The 19,863-nt window shown below is 33.4% G+C and overlaps 2 pseudogenes; both read left to right on the top strand.

Moving 5' to 3' along the window:
* The first annotated feature begins 10,414 nt into the window (after window positions 1-10,414).
* On the top strand, window positions 10,415-11,254 carry LOC143552759 (MDIS1-interacting receptor like kinase 2 pseudogene; annotated as a pseudogene).
* A 4,893-nt stretch (window positions 11,255-16,147) lies between these two features.
* On the top strand, window positions 16,148-18,740 carry LOC143552758 (uncharacterized; annotated as a pseudogene).
* Window positions 18,741-19,863: the final 1,123 nt, after the last annotated feature.

Here is a 19,863-nt window from a genome sequence, read left to right as displayed (position 1 = left end):
TTTCTATACACATTCCAAATTTAATTCATGTTATGAATCAAAATAAATATCTAGTGGACATACGGTCAATGAGTTGGTATGCAAAGAAATAAAGGCAAGCCATCAACTCACCTTACCAATCACCACCATATCACTTTTTCCTTTGACTGTCAGCCAAAACGTTCCCTATGCACCATTTCCTTTCGATTTTCTCCAATATCACACACAACCTCCATCATCTATGTTTAGAATATTTTAAAAGGAAATCCATACTTCTGTTTTGCTTTATACCATACAACTATAACAAAACACACAACACTTCCAAGGTTGTTTATCTTCTCTCGGCTCTCTCTCTCTAAAATATACAAACACTCAAATTCAAAATTCAAGAACACATGCATATATATGAGTTGGGAGTATACTAAATTCTGCCCCAAATCTGAAACCAAAGAGCCGTAAGTGTTTTGCAAGTTTACATAATCATAAACATCATCTCCTCATCAACCAAACTTATTTGGTGTGGTCTCACCTCTTTAAAGCACTCATCTAGCATCATCTAAGGATACGCCTAGTTGAAAACAAGCCTGGTCTTTGAGCTCCAACACCACCGCAAACCACTACCCTCCGCCGCGCTCACCGTCCCACCGTAAGGCCACCACAACATCGCTGTAACGTCACCGCAACGCGCCACCGTCAACCCGTCACCACCAGCTACCACCGCCAAACACAACCCACCGCTAGCGCACCACCCAATTATAGCCCCAAACCTAACCCTGGACATCGCTACGGTTCGTCGTTACACCCGAAACCGACCCGGAATGCTCTGCGGTCTCCTTCCGTAAACCAAATGCGTCGAACCCGGTACCGCTTTCTAAGCTAAAACAAGGAGTTGAAATGTTAAATTGTCTAATGGGCATCACGGAGTGGAATTAAAGCAAGCTCTCTATCTTCTTAATCCCTAAACACAATCCGCGACAATGTGAGCTAAACCTTCTTGAACTTATCTTTACGTTTAAGTAAAAGCATGATGTTCGTGCTAAGCTTGTCACCCAAAGAGTAAACTACACGGAGATGCTGTTAGCAAAATTTGATTCTCATGGTCAACATATAAATATGTATGTTCATAAATATATAAAGTTGGTAGAATATAAAACAAACAAACAAACATATTCTCAAGTGTCTTAGATTATTTTGGCAAAAAGATAGTCAAAATACTTACGTCTATTTTGGTTACATTTTACAAGTTGGTAAAACATCACAAGAATTGTTGTACAAAATATAAACACTTATTTTGATAAACATAATCATATTTTTTAAGTAACGGGTGGTTTATAATCGGAGTAAATGAAAAGAGTTTTTTTTTAATTATTACTTTTAATATACGTTTATATAACCTGTATACCTATAAAATACGTTTTGTGTCTTAAAAGAGATTTATACTTGAATATATATTTTTTAACTATATATGTGTTGGACGTAAGAGTATTAAATTTTACGAGTTAAATGATCGAAATGACATATAAAATTGGTTTAGAGTTTATGAAAAAAATATATAAATATATTATGCTTTACAATCCTAACTTAAAGAGTTACTATTTAGAAATAAACATATAAATTTTAATATATATTTTAAATGTAATCGACACCATGAACGAAACGATTGGTTGGGCTAAAGCAACCGACACAAAGAAACGAAATGTTCGGTTGGTGAAAGCAACCGACACAAACAAATGAAACGTGCGGTTGGGTGAAAGCAACCGACACAGGCAAACGAAACGTGCGGTTGAAGAAAGCAACCGCCACAAACAAACAAAACGTTCGGTTGGTGAAAGCAACCGACACAAACAAATTAATGAAACGACTAGTTGGGTGAAAGCGACTAGCATAAACCGACTTGCGAGTCGATAACGGTAACTAACTGACCTTACACGTTTAGGACGTGTGAAGGCAGCGGACCCAGGTCCAAACTGAAATTGCTAACGAATTGAACACTGAACGTACGAGGTGAGTTTCACAACCCCCATTTACTGTTTTATTGTTTTATAAATTCGGGGGTGGAAAACATACACAACTGCTTTTATATATGATAATTAGAAACAAGACACCAATCCTTATGCGAACTTGAGTTGAACCATGTAGTGCTATAAGTCCCTTGCTTCCATACTATAACCATTAACTAACGGAGTTAGCCACAGGAATATACGGATAGTACTATTGACGTTGGCATTTCCCCCTATTTTAGGTTAGTCGCTCTAATCTCCGATATTGCATCGAAACATGGTGCGTATATTCCATCTGTGAGATTTGAACAGGGCAAAAGGATATAAGTCGTGGTTTGGTTATAGGCTCAGGGTTCGTCATATTAATTCGTAGATTTAGCTAGTCTACGGAGGATATCGTATTTGTTTCAATATGTTATCATATACTTGTTTGCGAACTGATCCAATGATTTATGAATAAAGTGATTTCATATCAAGTCTCAAAACCTGTGAACTCACCAACCATTGTGTTGACTTTTAAATCGTATGTTTTTCAAGGAATTAACAATGCACGTAAGGAATCATGAAGCCGGGACTTCATTGTATAAATAGGATACCGTTTTGATGTTTAACTACTATTTTTTAAAAACAGATTATGGTTTATAAACGCTTTTAAAACTATTGGTATCCTAATACAAGCATGTTGGCGATAATCATATGCTTACGGTATACATGACGTCACACGCCCGCGCTTCCGCTTTGACGGGGTGTGACATTGCTGCTCTAGAAACTGCTAAGAAACTGAATGATAACGTCTAGGGTCGTCAAAACGTAATATAAAAACAAACCCTAACTTTCCCGACTGTGGAGACCATCGCGTAGCGCAATGGCCTCCTCCCCTGGTCCATCGCGTAGCACGATGGACCAAAAGTCAACGTTTTAAAATATTTTATTGGGCATTGTGTCGCGCGATGCCCTGTCTTCCACACCCATCATGTAGCGCGATGGGTGGCTTCACTCAGCAGCTCAATTTTCCTTCCCCGATTCGCGTGCTGGACATCCCGGGTCTTCATCCCTTGCTCGTATATGTCCAAATTAAGCGTGTTAAGTACCTGTGACATGAAACACAATAAACACGTATGAAGTATCGATGTTACTACTTTAAATGAATAAAACAACTACGTTAACGAACTAATATATGCACAAATAAACCGAACATCATCTAGCACAGTCTCTACCATATATCTATATATATTTATATAATTATACTAAAAATTACTGTTTTTTCTCTCATCTGTTTGATTAAATAATTCTTTTTTTATACCCTTATTTTTTCCCTCTCCTACACTCACAACCACTTTAAGAAAATATTAAAAAATTATACGGTGTGGACAGTAAAACCTCAAATTTAACTTTCCCATATAACATTTTCTCCCTCCTTTACTCGCAACTACTCATAACCATATCATATAATTTACAAAACTCAATCACATATTTATAAGGAACGTGCTGAGAATGCTCTAATATGGTGTGTACATAAAGATGTAGTTGTGATCAAGTCAATCGCATATGATGATGGTGTGAGTGAAGTCACGGACCCAAAAATTTCAGGTCAACGATTCAGTTTGGATATGGTATGAGTGTTTTAGTTTTTGAGAAAATGTTTCAATTCTTCCCAATAATTCCTACATCAAGTGCAGGGTCATCTCCGAGTTTTCGAGTGTTCAGACAAATATAAAAAATAGGTCTTATAACTTGTTTCCAAAAAGATCAAGGATATCTACTATACTTATACGTGTAAAGTGCCAAAATCGTCCCTGAGATTTGGTTAAATATGCGATTTTCGTTCGAAACGTTTTGTTTTTGCAGATGGACCATCAAGCTTCCTTGTTTCTTGTCAATTACGTCCAAATCACTAACTCCGTTAAATTTTTAACGGTAAGTTAGAGATAAAACGGTCATTTTAAGTTTATTTATTAAATATCTATCTAATAAATCAATTGATAACCCCACCGTTAACTCATCTTCATCGAATCATCTCACCACATCCATATTTTCATGTTCACCAGATGACCCATAACAACCGCCATCTTCCTCTCGGCGGAACCAGACGACAAAGGCATTTAACGGGTGGGAAGGGCGATAATGGGTTTGAAAGTTGATTTGGTGGTGTTAATTGAAGTTGATGTGAGTGGTTGAAAATTGACACGATTTGAGTTAGCAATTTGAGGATAGGGAAAGTGATGAATCTTGAGATTTGGAAGCCATTGTTGTCGACTTGAGAAAAATGAAGGTGGATTTTGAAATCACTAATTGGGTGGGGGGGGGGGGGTTGCTCTTGATTTAATCTGAAATCACGAACTTGTTGAGATGGATCCATAGATGGGAATTAGGAAAGAACAAATCAGGGGTTCTGGTCGTTGCATATAACTGTTTTTTTCTAGCAAGTATTAAGGTGGCCGGCAAGGAAGGTAGATGATGAGGAAGATGAAGATGCCTGCTCAAAATTTGGGAGATTATATTTACTTTGTTATTTATATTTACATAGTAGCTTTTATCCTCCATATTATATGGTGTTTTACATTATTTATTTATAATATTTATATATTTTTTTGAATTGTAATTTTATTTATTGTAAGAAAGTTAATAATATATTTAAGATTTGATAATGAAAGATTTTCACAAATAATGAGATGTTATAATCCGATTTAAAAGCTATTTGGGTTTAGTGAGACCCATGACACACTTATTTTTTAACTATAAAATTGTTTCTTAATTATGAATAATATCTTTTTTATAATTGGATATTAATTTTTAGTATATCCCTATTTTATAGGATTTTTATATCAAATATTTGGTGAGATTATTTTTTAATTTAATGAGATGTTATAACCCGTTTAAGGGCTATCTAGGTTTGGTGAGACTCATACCCGTGAATTCGGGTCAAATGCATGAGAAACCTCCAGTTATAAATAAAGCAATATGGTAACTTGAGATAATGTAGGGAACAACCAGAGAGCTTTTAAATGTTTCATTTAAATGTATTTAAGATTTATATTTATTTATCAATAAATATTAATGAATGTTGTTAAAAAAAATAAATATATATGAATGAATAAAATAACAAAATAATAAAATAATTTATAAGCAGAAAAGACAGATTTACCCTCAAATGAACGATAAAAAAAGGATGGAGTTATTGATTTGGACTAAATGGCAAGAAGTGAGAAAAGTCAATGGTCTAGTTGCAAAAAAATAATAATAATAATCATTTTGGACCAAAGTCGCATTATTGATAAAACCTTAAGGACAATTTTGGCACTTTACTCTACTTATACAATTAAAACAATAACTTTTTCTATAAATAACATTTATTCTCATAATTTCTTACTTATAAAATAATTCAAAATTAAATTAAATTGTATTCAATATATAATTCGAATATATTATACTACTAGTTTTAGAGCCCGTGTTACACACGAGATGATCCAAATTATAAATTACAAGTAAAGCAAATAATCACATAGTGTATATGAAAAAATGTATTACATCTATGCTTGTATCTATGCCATGTGTACATAAATTAATTTTATTTATATCACAAAATGATATTTTTTTTAAATGAACTTAATAAAAAAAATGCGTGTCACTCTTGCTATTGAAAATTTCATTAGCAGTGTCATATATGTGTAATTGAAAAAATTTTGGTTATTAACCAGTTTCGAGAATAAGACTTCTCATATTCTAACCACTCAGCCTAAATACCGAATAATTGTTACCTTTAATGATATATTTATCAATTTACCACCCATCGAAGGAAAGGGGAGCATTAAATTGTAACGACGGATGTTCTTTAAGATCTATGTTTTTCTGAGCTACACCATGAAAAAGATTTTGATAAGTTTCAGGGAGCTTCTCGACTTTGTCATAGACTCATAATGACAACAAAAAATAACATGCCACTCACTCAATTTTGTGAATATTTTGCTTCATTTGAGCATAATTTTGCATGACATGCTTCCCATATAACGTTCTCATCATCATTGAAGGAAAAGTTAATGCCTACACAATATTTCAAATTTGGTGAAAGTTAGAGGTATTGATAGGTCTGAGGTGGCATGTCGAAAGTGTTCACAATCTTTTCTTAAATTTTAATAGTCGAGGGAAAAATAGTCAATTTGCCAAATCCTGAACCTTTTGATTATTTCCAAAAATTCCCTTGAAAATAATTTTGAAACCAGAATCATCTTTAAAATTCTAACTTTCATTCGTTTGACATTTTCAAATCAACACTTTGAACCCGTAACAAATTCGATGATAAATCTAATTGCGTTTTCAAACTTTTAAAAATACTCAGATTTCCCATTTTTGATCTGTAACAAATTTTGATCTAAATGTTGTTAACTTGTACCAAACAATACATTTACCAACTTTTAACCCATAAAAAATCAAATTTACGTTCCACAAAAAACCCGAAACAATCCTTGATAAAAAAAACTAAGAAACTAAATATGATAAACTTTGTTATGTCAGACAGTGATTGGTATATAATAATAATAGATAAATTGATTGATTTTTTAAAAAATGGATCTACTTTTAATCATATATTTATAACTTAATGATTAAAAAATTACTTTGTAAAATGAAAGCATATTCGAGTTTTGTTTTTCTTTACAATCTTATACAATATACGTAATACAATATGTTAATGATTGAAATTATATTCTTTTCAATCTTTGACAAACATGGTTTGTTATTGATTTTTAAATTTCACCAAGTATTTTGTAATATATAGTAAATAATATGTTAATATTTATTTTTATAAAAATATATAGATATAATATAAATAGAGTATAAAAGGAAAGTGAATAATTATTGATCTATTACATATTATGGTCAATTAAGATATTAGTTTTAGAGGGAAAAGAATTGTGAGAATTAACCAAAAGATGACAAGTGTCCACAATTATTTTAGTTTATTAGAATTGGTAGATTAATAATACATGTGTTCCTTAACGGGTTCGAGTTTTTCATTTTAAAGTTTCATGGCAGTCATTTTCTTATTTTGGTTTCATATCGGTTTTTGGTTTTTGTTCGGCTTTATTTTTTATAAATTTGTTTCGTTTCAGTTTCATTTCGGTTCATTTTTTTTATTTTTTTTAGTTTCATTTTAGATGGGTTTAACTTTATTTATTTTTTTGTTTCTGTTTTTACAATTTTTGTTTTTGGTTCTGTTTCAGATTTATCAATTTATTTTTTCAGTTTCATTTCGGCTTTTGTTTTAGTTTTATTGGTATTTGGTTTTATTTGGCTTTCAGTTTTGGTTTTGTTTTTGCCTTTTCAATTTAGTTTCGTTTCAATTTTTATTTAGTTCGTTATGTGTTTGGTTTTAGTATCTATTGAAAAATGAAATAATATGAAGGGTTCATAAATTAAGTGAAAGGTTCGCATGAGTTTCAACTTTCAAGTGTTTTGAAGTCATTGAAGCTTTTTATTTTTTTTGGATCTTCACAGCCAATAATAATGAATTCGCATTTGATAGAAAGAATTTCAGAAGCTAAGAACGTTGTATGTGTTACCTATCATTTTTCTTATTAATCTGCAAGTGTGGTATTTCAATTTTCATTTATGAAAATGGGCCATTTTAGAAATGTTTTGATTTGCTTTGGCTCTGGTCAACGAGTCAATTTAATAAAGTATCAATTTCGTTCTGATTTCAACGGGTCTTTTTAAAATCGTATTGATTTGGTTCGGGTCATACCGGGTTAATTGTAGAAGATATCGATTTGGTTCGGGTTTAAATGGGTCATTCTCAAAACGTATCGATTTGATTCTAGTCAAAACATGCCATTTTAAAAAGGTTTCGATTTGAATCTGGTTCTTAAATGCGCTTTGGACGTGCTTCAGTTTATTAGGGTGCAGGACTTTTCACATGAATGTAAAAACAATTTTCGTGGTTAGTTAGTCACTATGTTTGTTAGAATGATGTATGAATGTTTATGTCATCAACTGTGTTTCCGGTCCATGAATAAAAGAAGCTCGAATCATTCTTGGATGCTTATCGGGAATCTTTCCGTCCATGAAAAATTTTAAGCATTTGAGTTAACTCTAAGAAATCATTAAGAACAAAAAAAAAATGAAAACGAAAATGCAACGGGTCAACCATACCTGGCTCTTAGGTAAAGGAAACTCGTACAATCACAATGTGGATGAATTGAAGTGCATTAAATTAGTGTGAGGATCAGCCAAATTATTAGAGAGAAGTTTTGTGGCAAATTTTTTGTATATTCATTCTGACGGTGAAGAGGAGTAACAGCTGCAACAGAGTATCTGCACTTCGATTTTGACGGTGGACACACGTCTCAAATGATTCAGTAGATTAGCCCTGGTTTGATATTAAAGCCCAATAATACAAGTGAACAGAGAAACAAAGGCCTAACTAATAGCCTAATAGAAATGAATTCTGAACCGTGCAACAGAAATGAATTATATGCCGTGTGAAAAAGCCAACAGGCTCTATTTACTATATTTAGCCTCTGTTCTTCTGCAGTATCGCTCAACTGATCGATCTCTTGTAGAGATGGCACTGACATTAAACAACTAAATTGACAAAAAGGCTGTCGTATAATGTTGAAGTGTTTCATGTTGAAATGTGAGTGTGTGACGATTTCAAAATTCAAAAAGAAACAAAATAGAGAGATTTATGCCAATTTTACGTATTCAATCGTTGAGCGTAACCTATAGATCGAATTAATAGAATGCTAGATTTTAAACAAATGATTTATGAAACAGGACAAATATTTTGAGTAGGACCAGGCTTGTTTTTTATTGTTGACTTGGAATAGGAGAGGACATAAATTTGGCTAAATGACATCTTAATTGTTGCCTAAAGTTTCCTCTCTCCATCCCTTGAGAGGGGTTAGAATTTTTTGGAAAAAAAGACGTCTCAATTGTTGACTAAAGTTTCCTCTCTCCATCCCTTGAGAGGGGTTAGAATTTTTTGGAAAAAAAGACGTCTCAATTGTTGCCTAAAGTTTCCTCTCTCCATCCCTTGAGAGGGGTTAGAATTTTTTGGAAAAAAAGACGTCTCAATTGTTGCCTAAAGTTTCCTCTCTCCATCCCTTGAGAGGGGTTAGAATTTTTTGGAAAAAAAGACGTCTCAATTGTTGCCTAAAGTTTCCTCTGCGCGGTTTACTTCCAAACTTAAAACAGATCTGGTAATGTGTATATATTCAGTACTACAAATACCTCATTTGTTCACTTTATTCATAAACAAACAATACACATATATACGTGATGTGGCATCCTAATAGTACTATTATTCATCTTTTTCTTATGATTCTTTTTTTCATGTTATCACAAACCACTGCCAATGATATCAGCAAATCATTACAAGCAAAAGCTTTGCTTGCAACTAATTGGTGGGGGAATACATACGCTCGATCAGATGATCATTGTAGTTGGCCTCATATCTATTGTAATGACGCAGGAAGTGTTAAAGATATATACTTTCACAATAATAACCTTCAAGGTGATCTGGGAAGCCTCGACTTTGCTTCATTTCCGAACCTTGAGGTGTTTATTGTTGAAAACTGTGGTCTTGAGGGAAGCATCCCAGAGCAGATTGGTTTGCTCTCAAATCTCACCCGACTTTCACTTTGGGGGAATCTTCTCACGGGCAAGTTACCGGTTAAGCTCATAAATCTCGTCCATTTGGAACACCTTAATCTTAGTAAAAACCAACTTATGGGTCCATTCCCACCATCTTATGGCTCCATGCGCAATCTCAGAGTCCTAGACTTGAGCACAAATCAACTCAATGCAACCATCCCACAAGAAATTACCAATTTGCAAAAGCTGGAAACATTGAATCTGGGTCACAACAATTTTGACGGTCCAATTCTCTCACTTTTTGGTAATCTAAGCCAATTGAAAATGTTAAACCTTGGCAAGAATTCCCTAAGTGGCCACATACCTCTAGATATTGTAAAATTGATGTACTTGCAACATCTGGACCTTAGTCATAATAGTCTCGTGGGTCCTGTTCATCCTGAATTTGGAAAATCTTCGAGACTTTCTCATCTTGATTTTTCATCAAACCAGTTGTCAGGCAACATGTCGTTTCAATATCCTTGTTATCTACACCATCTAGACCTCTCTATGAATATGATAACAGGAACTGTCACAAGTCTAAGCGATTGCTATGACTTAGAGTACTTGGACCTTAGTTGTAATAGTTTAGATGGAGAGATACCTTTCCTGATCATTTCACATTTCAAGCATCTAAACCTGTCTCATAATCACCTTACTGGAAATGTTCCTCGTGATCTTTGTCCCAATCATGGCAGAGTTGATTTGTCCTACAATGACTGGTTGGAACAATCCACCTGCACCGAAAGAAACAATCTCATTTTTTATTTGGGCATTTTTACCCCCATTATTTATGGATTTTCCTTTCTCCTGTTTTGTTATATATGTTACTGTTATAAAATGTCTACCCCAAACAGTATCCACCCGGAAACAAAAAAACATGGAGATGTGTGCCCTATATTGAATTACGATGGAGTAATTGCATATGAACACTTCATCGCTGCTACAGAGGACTTCGACCTCAAATACTGCATTGGAACCGGTGGCTATGGTAGTGTTTATGAAGCCAAACTGCCAAATGGTAAAAAGTTTGCTTTGAAAAAACTCCACCGCTTTGAAGCCGAGCAACCGGCATTTGATCAGAGTTTCAAGAATGAAGTACAAGTGTTGACCAACCTAAGACACAAAAGCATTGTCAAACTCTATGGTTTTTGTTTGCATAACAAATGCAACTTCCTTGTATATGAATACATGGAAAAAGGGAGCCTATTTTATGCCTTGAGCAATGGTGAATCAGCTATTGAAGTTGACTGGATGAAGAGGGTAAACATTATCAAAGATGTAGCCCATGCTTTAGCATACATGCACCATGATTGCTGCCCTCCTATTGTTCATAGAGACATATCAAGCAATAATATTCTCTTGAACTCGGACATGAAAGGATGTGTTGCTGACTTTGGAGCAGCCAGATTGCTAGACCCGGATTCCTCCAATCAAACGGTAATTGTAGGAACTTTGGGATACATTGCTCCAGGTATTTCTACCTAATATTGGAATTCTTTTATGCATATTAGCAATTAGAAATTTTCTAATAATCCTTTGGTGTATATACTTTTCATGTACGTAGAGCTAGCATATAACATGATTGTAACGAGAAATGTGATGTGTATAGCTTTGGGGTAGTGGCACTTGAGTGCCACTACTAAAATTTAATATCCAATTTAAAAATATAAGGATATTATTTATAATCAATAAACAATTTTATAGTAAAAACCATAAGCGGGTTATGGGTCACCAAATCCAGATAGCTTTTAAACGGGTTAGTTTGATAAAAAAAAATCAGTTTGTCCTTTTTTTTTGTTGAAAAGTAGTTCGGTTCGTTAATTTTTGTTGAAAATGTGGTTCGGTTTGTTTATTTTTGTTTAAAAAAATTAGTCTAGTTCATTTATTTTTGTTAAAAGGATAAGGGGAGTCAACATGACCAGTTATGATGTTCAAGGACTCAGGGTGACAATGTATATATATAAAAGTGAAATGTCAAATCTACCCCTAAAACTAACACAGTTAAGTAACGGCAGGACTCAAATGGTTCATTTTTTAAACCACAGGGACTCAAGCAGTTCAAAAAAAATTTCGTGGACTCATTATGCATTTGCCTTGAAACCATAGGGACGTAAATAGTAATTTTCTCTATATTTTATTATCTAGCCTCTTCTTATTATATATCATAGATCTTTAAAAAAAGCTGGCATATATAACTTCAAATTTTTAATAACCAAAAATTTTGAGCACACTTGAACATAATTTCTTCACATGTTACGGTCACACCTTAATTCGCTTTCCCGTGTGTTTTTCTATGAAATTGTTCATCATGTCCGTTTTTATATATGCATAACAGTTCCATCTGTATTCAGTTCACCAAATATCCAACGATTTCCACTGAGTTTGAACAAGCTAAATCAATGCAAAATTTAACACCATGACAGTGAAATTTGCAATGTTCCAAAGATTAATTTAAACATTGTGGAAACTATATTTTAAGTAGACCATGATCATAAATATAACGAATGGCTTCTATTTTATATTTAACTTGGAATAAGATTAGGAAAGTGGAACGTTTGTGGATAGCAATTTATGAGAAAGATACCTCAATAACCCCTAAGAGGGGTTAGAAAATTAAATAGGAGAAAACGACCCACTTTTGACCAGGCTTAAGTTCCACTTTGCCATTGACTTAGAAAAGTAGACCCTTCTGGGCCGGGGATATATATAAATGAAAATAAACGAACCGAACTACCTTTTTAACAAAAATAAACGAACCAAACTACTTTTTTATTAAACTAAACGAATGTAACTACTTCTAAAATAAGTAATCGAATCAAACTCCACCTTAGCGCAAGCTACGGCGATATTTTTATTAATAATAAGTTCGGTTAGCTTATTTTTGTTTAAAAAAAGTTTGGTTCATTTATTTTTGTTAAAAAAATAGTTTGGTTCGTTTTTTTATGTTGTTAAAAATAAGTTTGGTTAGTTTTTTTTAAAAATAGTTGATACGCTTGTTTTTGTTAAAGCGAATTGTTCAGTTCATTTAGTTTAGTAAAGAAAAGTATTTCGGTATTTTATTTTTGTTGAAAAAGTAGTTCAGTTAGTTTATTTTTGTCAAAAAAGTAGTTCGTTTAGTTTATTTTTGTTAAAGAAGTTGTTCGATTTAAAAAATAAGCTTAATTCATTTTTTTGGTTAAAATGTAGTTGGATTCATTTATTTTTGTTAAACGAAATGAACTAAACTGCTTGTTAAAAAAAGTGGTTCGTTCTTTTAGTAAAAAAAAAGTAGTTCGATTCGTTTATATTTTTTAAAAGATAAGTTGGTTTGTTTATTTTTGTTAATAAGTAAGTCCGGTTCGTTTATTTTTGTTAGAAAGGTAGTTTGATTCGTTTATTTTTGTTAAAAAATAAGTTCGGTTTGTTTATTTTTGTTAAACAAGTAGTTTGATTCGCTTAATTTTGTTAAACGAAACGAACTACTTGTTAAAAAATGTGATTCGATTCGTTTAGTTTGATAAAAAAATTTTAGTTTGGTCCTTGTTTTTGTTAAAAAGTAGTTCGGTCCGTTTATTTTTGTTAAAAAAATGGTTCGATTTGTTTATTTTTGTTAAACGAAACGAACTACTTGTTAAAAAAGTGATTTGGTTCGTTTAGTTTGATAAAAAAAATCAGTTTGTCCTTTTTTTTTGTTGAAAAGTAGTTCGGTTCGTTAATTTTTGTTGAAAATGTGGTTCGGTTTGTTTATTTTTGTTTAAAAAAATTAGTCTAGTTCATTTATTTTTGTTAAAAGGATAAGGGGAGTCAACATGACCAGTTATGATGTTCAAGGACTCAGGGTGACAATGTATATATATAAAAGTGAAATGTCAAATCTACCCCTAAAACTAACACAGTTAAGTAACGGCAGGACTCAAATGGTTCATTTTTTAAACCACAGGGACTCAAGCAGTTCAAAAAAAATTTCGTGGACTCATTATGCATTTGCCTTGAAACCATAGGGACGTAAATAGTAATTTTCTCTATATTTTATTATCTAGCCTCTTCTTATTATATATCATAGATCTTTAAAAAAAGCTGGCATATATAACTTCAAATTTTTAATAACCAAAAATTTTGAGCACACTTGAACATAATTTCTTCACATGTTACGGTCACACCTTAATTCGCTTTCCCGTGTGTTTTTCTATGAAATTGTTCATCATGTCCGTTTTTATATATGCATAACAGTTCCATCTGTATTCAGTTCACCAAATATCCAACGATTTCCACTGAGTTTGAACAAGCTAAATCAATGCAAAATTTAACACCATGACAGTGAAATTTGCAATGTTCCAAAGATTAATTTAAACATTGTGGAAACTATATTTTAAGTAGACCATGATCATAAATATAACGAATGGCTTCTATTTTATATTTAACTTGGAATAAGATTAGGAAAGTGGAACGTTTGTGGATAGCAATTTATGAGAAAGATACCTCAATAACCCCTAAGAGGGGTTAGAAAATTAAATAGGAGAAAACGACCCACTTTTGACCAGGCTTAAGTTCCACTTTGCCATTGACTTAGAAAAGTAGACCCTTCTGGGCCGGGGATATATATAAATGAAAATAAACGAACCGAACTACCTTTTTAACAAAAATAAACGAACCAAACTACTTTTTTATTAAACTAAACGAATGTAACTACTTCTAAAATAAGTAATCGAATCAAACTCCACCTTAGCGCAAGCTACGGCGATATTTTTATTAATAATAAGTTCGGTTAGCTTATTTTTGTTTAAAAAAAGTTTGGTTCATTTATTTTTGTTAAAAAAATAGTTTGGTTCGTTTTTTTATGTTGTTAAAAATAAGTTTGGTTAGTTTTTTTTAAAAATAGTTGATACGCTTGTTTTTGTTAAAGCGAATTGTTCAGTTCATTTAGTTTAGTAAAGAAAAGTATTTCGGTATTTTATTTTTGTTGAAAAAGTAGTTCAGTTAGTTTATTTTTGTCAAAAAAGTAGTTCGTTTAGTTTATTTTTGTTAAAGAAGTTGTTCGATTTAAAAAATAAGCTTAATTCATTTTGTTGGTTAAAATGTAGTTGGATTCATTTATTTTTGTTAAACGAAATGAACTAAACTGCTTGTTAAAAAAAGTGGTTCGTTCTTTTAGTAAAAAAAAAGTAGTTCGATTCGTTTATATTTTTTAAAAGATAAGTTGGTTTGTTTATTTTTGTTAATAAGTAAGTCCGGTTCGTTTATTTTTGTTAGAAAGGTAGTTTGATTCGTTTATTTTTGTTAAAAAATAAGTTCGGTTTGTTTATTTTTGTTAAACAAGTAGTTTGATTCGCTTAATTTTGTTAAACGAAACGAACTACTTGTTAAAAAATGTGATTCGATTCGTTTAGTTTGATAAAAAAATTTTAGTTTGGTCCTTGTTTTTGTTAAAAAGTAGTTCGGTCCGTTTATTTTTGTTAAAAAAATGGTTCGATTTGTTTATTTTTGTTAAACGAAACGAACTACTTGTTAAAAAAGTGATTTGGTTCGTTTAGTTTGATAAAAAAAATCAGTTTGTCCTTTTTTTTTGTTGAAAAGTAGTTCGGTTCGTTAATTTTTGTTGAAAATGTGGTTCGGTTTGTTTATTTTTGTTTAAAAAAATTAGTCTAGTTCATTTATTTTTGTTAAAAGGATAAGGGGAGTCAACATGACCAGTTATGATGTTCAAGGACTCAGGGTGACAATGTATATATATAAAAGTGAAATGTCAAATCTACCCCTAAAACTAACACAGTTAAGTAACGGCAGGACTCAAATGGTTCATTTTTTAAACCACAGGGACTCAAGCAGTTCAAAAAAAATTTCGTGGACTCATTATGCATTTGCCTTGAAACCATAGGGACGTAAATAGTAATTTTCTCTATATTTTATTATCTAGCCTCTTCTTATTATATATCATAGATCTTTAAAAAAAGCTGGCATATATAACTTCAAATTTTTAATAACCAAAAATTTTGAGCACACTTGAACATAATTTCTTCACATGTTACGGTCACACCTTAATTCGCTTTCCCGTGTGTTTTTCTATGAAATTGTTCATCATGTCCGTTTTTATATATGCATAACAGTTCCATCTGTATTCAGTTCACCAAATATCCAACGATTTCCACTGAGTTTGAACAAGCTAAATCAATGCAAAATTTAACACCATGACAGTGAAATTTGCAATGTTCCAAAGATTAATTTAAACATTGTGGAAACTATATTTTAAGTAGACCATGATCATAAATATAACGAATGGCTTCTATTTTATATTTAACTTGGAATAAGATTAGGAAAGTGGAACGTTTGTGGATAGCAATTTATGAGAAAGATACCTCAATAACCCCTAAGAGGGGTTAGAAAATTAAATAGGAGAAAACGACCCACTTTTGACCAGGCTTAAGTTCCACTTTGCCATTGACTTAGAAAAGTAGACCCTTCTGGGCCGGGGATATATATAAATGAAAAAAAATACTTCATTTTTGCCAGATTCCTTGTTAATTACTTGGCTTACTTCCTCTACTAATACTACTTCTCCAATGCACATTCTCACTCGTCTTCTTCTCCATGCTATGATGTTGCTGCTCTTTTTCATGTTATTTTTAGAAGAAACCACTGCCACTCATTTCAACAATTCATCATTAGAAGGAAAAGCCTTGGTTGCAACCAATTGGTGGCCACAATATGTAAATGCTTCTAATCATTGTACTTGGGATGGAATCACTTGCGATGAAGCAGGAAGTGTCAGTGAGATATTCTTAGACGATCATGATAAGCTTGAAGGTAATCTTGGAAGCCTTGACTTCTCTTCATTTCCAAACCTTGATACCCTTATTATTGATAAATGCGGTCTTGAAGGAAGCATCCCAGAGCAGATTGGTTTGCTCTCAAATCTCACCCAACTTTCACTTCGGGGGAATCGACTCTCAGGTAACTTACCTCTTTCCCTCACCAATCTCACCCATTTAGAATACCTTGATCTTTCTGGTAACAGTTTCAGTGGTGAGTTACCTGCTGCCCTCGCCAGTCTCGTCAATTTGAAATACCTTGTTCTTTATATGAACAATTTCAGTGGTGAGTTACCTGCTGCCCTCACCAGTCTCACCCATTTAGAAGCCCTTTATCTTTATATGAACAATTTCAGTGGTGAGTTACCTGCTGCCCTCGCCAGTCTCGTCAATTTGAAATACCTTGATCTTTATATGAACAACTTCAGTGGTGAGTTACCTGTTTGGCTCACCAAGCTCACCCATTTAAAATACCTTTATCTCGAGAATAACCAACTTAGGGGTCCAATCCCACCATCTTATGGTTCCATGCTCAATCTCACAGACCTACACTTGAGCACAAACCATCTCAATGGATCCATCCCAAACGAAATTGGTAATTTGCAAAACCTAGAAACATTGGATCTGGGTGACAACAATTTTGACGGCCCAATTCCCTCAAGTTTTGGTAACCTAAGCCAGTTATATTATCTAAACCTTGGCATGAATGCCATAAGTGGAGACATACCTCTAGATATAGCGAATTTGATAAACCTACAAAATCTCTACCTTAATCATAACAGTCTTGTGGGTCATGTTCTTGGGAACCTGTCTAGGCTTTCTTACCTAGATGTTTCATCAAACCAGTTGTCAGGTAATTTGTCCTTCCAGAAACCATGTAGTCTACAACATCTAGACGTCTCTATGAATCATATCACTGGAGCTTTCGAAAGTTGTCTTGTTTGCCAACACCTACAGTACCTGGACCTTAGTATTAATAATTTTGTTGGAAGAGAACTTGAGGAATTTGACTTTCCGGTTTTAGGGTTCTTAAATCAGTCTCTGAATCATAATCTCGCTGCATTCAGCCCCAATCTGAATAGAGAACATATGCCAAGAAACAAACTGGTCTATCTGATCATTTTTCTTCCCATCATCTTGGGATTTTGTTTGTTGCTTCTTACTTACGTGTGTTACACTAATCACAAGGCTACCTTAAAAAATATCAAGACGGAAACACAAAAGCATGGAAATGTTTGTTCAATGCTGAATTATGATGGAACAATTGCGTACGAAGACTTCATCACTGCTACTGAGGATTTTGACCTCAAATACTGCATTGGAACTGGTGGCTATGGTAGTGTTTATGAAGCAAAACTACCTAATGGTCAAATATTTGCTTTAAAGAAACTACATCGTTTTGAAGCTGAGCAACCGGCATTCAACCAGAGTTTCAAGAATGAAGTCCAAATGTTGACCAACTTAAGACACAAAAGCATTGTCAGACTGTATGGTTTTTGTTTGCATACCAAATGCAACTTCCTTGTATACGAATACATGGAAAAGGGGAGCCTATTTTGCACCTTGAGCAACAGTGAACTGGCTGTTGAAGTGGACTGGATGAAGAGGGTGAGCATTATCAAGGATGTAGCCCAAGCTTTGGCATACATGCATCATGATTGCAGCCTGCCTATTGTTCATAGAGACATATCAAGCAACAACATTCTCTTAAACTCAGAAATGGAAGGATTTGTTGCTGACTTTGGAGCAGCCAGATTGCTCGATCCGGACTCATCCAATCAGACAGTAATTATAGGAACTTTGGGATACATTGCTCCAGGTATATCTACCTTATATTGCACTTCTTTAATGCCTATCAGCAACTAGAAATATTCTAATAATCCTTTGGTGTATATACTTGTCATGTAGAGCTTGCATATAACATGATGGTAACAGAGAAATGTGACGTGTATAGCTTTGGGGTGGTGGCACTTGAGACAATTGGAGGGAAGCATCCTGGAGACCTTCTGTCATCGCTGAACCATTCAACTAGTCATGGTAAAATGCTGGAAAATATACTGGACAAGCGACTCCCATATCCAACCAACAGGTCAATCGAAAAGGAAATCATGCGTGTTTGTAATGTAGCATTTGCATGCATTCTCACAGATCCTAAGTGTCGACCGACAATGAGAAACGTGTCTCAGGAATTATCATCTTAAGTGTATCGATCATTAACTATATATAATTTTATCACGAATGTACTTACACATGCCTACTCTATCTATCACATTCCATATTTAGCATATTATAGGGCCCAAATATATGTATGATATAGAAACAAAGTGATGGTAGCGGTTTATAGAATCATGAACACATTGAAAAGGGGCTGACCGAAAGCTTAGATGATTTGGTATGTGTTGAAGCATATTAAAATATCAATCTTTGTTAAGGTTTCCTGATATTTAATTTCTCTAAATTATACTAGTAGCTATTGCACTTCAATTTTGATTACTATCCAGGATCAGAGCTAAGTAAAGGTACTAAACATATATTTGGGGTGCAAATTTTGCACCACATAATCAGGGGTGTCTCGTGAGACAGCGAAAACAAGTTAGGGCTTTAGGCCCACACTTAGTTAAGGCCTCCAAGTCCATAAAAACATTATATATAGATATATTATAAAAGGTAAAGTAAACTCAAAGTAATGTATTGGTGTGGTGATAGGCTTGGTTGTTACTAAAGTATAGGTTATGAGTTCAAAACTTGTAATAAGCAACTCTTTTTTTCTTAATAATTGTCATGAAAAGGCCCCAAACTCTTGTTTTGATTTAGGCCTTCACATTCGTTGAGCCGTGCACATAATATGTTTTAAAATATTTTAACCCGTAGTGGAACCCGGCCAGCCTATCTAATATAGAATTGATGATGATCATATAGTACATGTGACTGCACCAGTTCTACAACTTTTACAAATTAAAGTTACTTTGATTTCGGCTTTGGTTTGAATATACTCTTGAAACTAATACAAACAGATTTTTATAAAACACCTTCCTGCATGTCCCTGGAGATTTGTTTTAAGAAAGAAAGCCTATCAGTTGTTATCTGGACGCATTTGACCTGATTTAAAATGAGTCATTTGGACCTGATAATAGTTGATTTCCCACAAGATCCGTTAAGTACAGCTACAACATGGTTAATAGAAGTTGTTAGTTATTTTAGTGTCACTGGCCATTTTGTGTAGTTGGAATTGACACGAGTGCTAATGCAAATTTAAACTATCATCTGATACAAGCTGGTCAGTGCAGAGTGGATACCTGTATGTACGACTAGTTTAATTCTAATCTTACATATACTAATTCAAGGTTTATATAACAAATAGTTTTGTAACCAACGGAAAACGGTTGACTTTTGAAAAATTGATTTGTGAATTTATCCTGATAAAAAGTTCACATATTTGATTAATCAATTTTGAAGTGAACAGAAAC

This window comes from Bidens hawaiensis, unplaced genomic scaffold, assembly GCF_021521415.1.
Source record: "Bidens hawaiensis isolate Kalapana, Puna unplaced genomic scaffold, B.hawaiensis_p1.1 tig00017033_1, whole genome shotgun sequence".
In the NCBI taxonomy this organism is placed as follows: domain Eukaryota; kingdom Viridiplantae; phylum Streptophyta; class Magnoliopsida; order Asterales; family Asteraceae; genus Bidens; species Bidens hawaiensis.
The sequence above is the reverse complement of the archived record's forward strand: the minus strand, read 5'-3'. Positions and strand labels throughout refer to the sequence as shown.